Source organism: Orycteropus afer, unplaced genomic scaffold (genome assembly GCF_000298275.1).
Source record: "Orycteropus afer afer isolate SDZICR_OR568_19922 unplaced genomic scaffold, OryAfe1.0 scaffold00035, whole genome shotgun sequence".
Lineage (NCBI taxonomy): Eukaryota > Metazoa > Chordata > Mammalia > Tubulidentata > Orycteropodidae > Orycteropus > Orycteropus afer.
In genome coordinates, this window is record NW_006921622.1 from 1,233,116 (window position 1) to 1,235,903 (window position 2,788).

Here is a 2,788-nt window from a genome sequence, read left to right on the forward strand (position 1 = left end):
ACGACTCATTTTCAAATAAAAATCAAAAGTGTAATGAGTGCTATCACTGGAATGATGAAGCTCAGCTAGAACAGATGCAAATAAATTCCAAATTTTTGTTTCTTTTTAGTTTGTAATCTGAAAAGATCAGTCAAATGTGACTAGCTACAGAATGAAAAATGTTAAACCACTTGGCAGATTTGTTTCCGAGTCATGCCTACAATGTTTTGACCTGTGAATTACTACAGATATAAAAGTGTTACTACTTGTAATACAAAAATAGAAAAACACAATCTTGAGAAAATAGAAAGTTAACTAAAAAAGTTTATAAGAAAAAAAAAAACCCACTGCCATCTAGTTAATTCCAACTCATAGTGACCCCCAAATTTCCAATTTGGAAAACTGGAAATAATTGCATATACTATTTGATAATGACATTCATAAAACCAGTAAACTGCTCATACAAAACAATGAACAACTGTATGTACCCCATGAATTGCAAATACTGATCTGTTGTTGTTCTTGGGAACCATCAAGTCAATTTTCAGCTCATAGTGACTCCTTGTGACAAAGTAGAACTGCCCTGTAGGGCTTCCTAGGCTGACATTTTTGGGAGAAGATCACAAGGTCTTTCTCTCAAGGAGCCACTGAATGGGTTCAAATCACCAACCTTTGGTTTGACAGCCAACTGCTTAACCATTGTACCACCAGGGTTCCTTAGACATTGATTTACTTACTATAAATATAAAAGTCATTCTTTTCCCCCTCATGCTTAACTGGTTACTTTTAATTATTGTATTTATTTCAATCCCAGAAACTACTTAATTGAGCCTATACAGAACCAAACTCACTGCCCTCGAGTCGATTCCAACTCACAGCAACCCCCTTTGGGTTTCCGAGGCAGTAAATCTTTACAGAAGTAGATTGCCCAATCTTCCTTCTGAGGAGTGACTGGTGGGTTTGAACGGCCAACTTGCTGTTTAGCAGTCAAATGCCTTAGGCACTACGCCACCAAAGCTCCTTAATTGAGCCTATAGGAAGTCATTAAATATTTACCCAGAATCTCCAAAGTATAAATGAGTGTATGTGAGGTCCAGGCCCCATAGGACTTCTGGAGCAGAACAGACATTCTCGGAAGATTTTGGATCAGACAGTGGAGTACAGATTTTAATGATTTTCTGCTCTTGTTAGATCTAGCCACAAATATAGAAATATGTATTGTGCACTGCAAATGAAATGGGTTTAGTGAATGGTAGTGCCATCTCTGTAATGGTTGCATTAAAGTCTAGGACCAGAAACCACTCAAAAGGTAACACTCTGCCATGAGCAAAAGATAAAAGGCATACTGTTCTTACAAAGTGACAAACAGTTCATAAAACAAAGGTGGAAAAGAAATATTCTTACATGACCTAAAAGGGAATGGAACCAAGGAAATAAAAATGCAAGAAAAAATGTAGGTGGTTTCAACTAGTAAAGGAAAATCTAAGTGAAAGATGAAAATGATTTGTGGATTTTCTTTCTTTGAAGGCTTTACATACCAGCTTTTCTTAGAAAATAACTCAAGTTTCAAATATGGCAGCACATTTAAGTCTCTGTTTAAATTTAATCATTGACAAAGAAAGATTTTGCCACAATGTGAGCATGTCTGAAGAATCAGAATCCCTTCGAAATGACAGTGACACTGTTTATCAGTGCAATTAAACGTGCACAAGAAAGAGGAAGGAGAGTGAAGATTCACCATAACGTCATCTCCCATTTCCTTCAGCCAACCCAGAATCCATTGTTATCCTTATCTGACAGTCTAGTGGCATGATAAACTGTGGTCCTGCATATTCATCAAGAAGCTGATGGAAGGGCACTGTGAATGGATAGCTGGGAGTGGGGCAACTCCAAATTAAAAATCTTCCCTGTTTTGTTAGCCAAGAGATTCATTTTTGCTGTCACCCTCTCAATACACTCCTCCCTTTGTTTCTTGATTATTAATTTTGGAATTAATAATTAAGTGATTTAATTTTTCAACCACAAATGCAATTAAATTATTCATTTGTGTAATATTTTTTAAAATTTAAGTAGGAGAGAGTTTAATCTAAACTCACTTTCTGAAATGAAGTGGCCTCTTTATGGAGGATAGCATATTTTAAGGGGATTTAAAAGTCTTTGTGTGGAATTTGGCTGCAGTCATGGAGCTCAGTGTTAGGGGACTGTTCTGGTTACCTAGTGCCACTCCAACAAGAATATACCACAAATGGAATGGCCTTCACAAACAGGAGTTTATTCTTACAATTTGGAGGCTTTAAGTCCAAGTTCAAAGTGCCAGTCTCTAGGGGTTGGGTGAAAGCCCCTCAACCTTGGAGTCTAGCTCTGCCTCCTGCTCCCGGCCCATTGGAGCCAGAGGTGTTTCTTCACTTAGACAGCTGATGGCTGCTGAGGCTGAGAAAACCAAGTTGACAAGTAAAAAGGCACAGTCCCAATGTTACCAAACCACACTGCAGGCCATTAATTTAAGTCCATTGTAAGTCCCAAGGTCAGCAGAGCATAACAGGCTGCTGAACAATTACCGGGCTACATGCAGGGTCCAAGAGTGCCATAAGCTAGAGACTATCCTGTACATAAGCCTTCTCCTTATATACAAGAAGCAGACCACATCCCAAAGGCAACTACTCAGCTGCTTGTGGTAGGTCCTACAATGGAGATGATTGCCAGTCTCATCATGGGGAATAACTACCACCAGCTGCCCAGCCACTCAACCAGGCCCAGCCAAGTTGACCAAAAACATAACCACCACACAAGATTGAAGTTGAGAAACTCT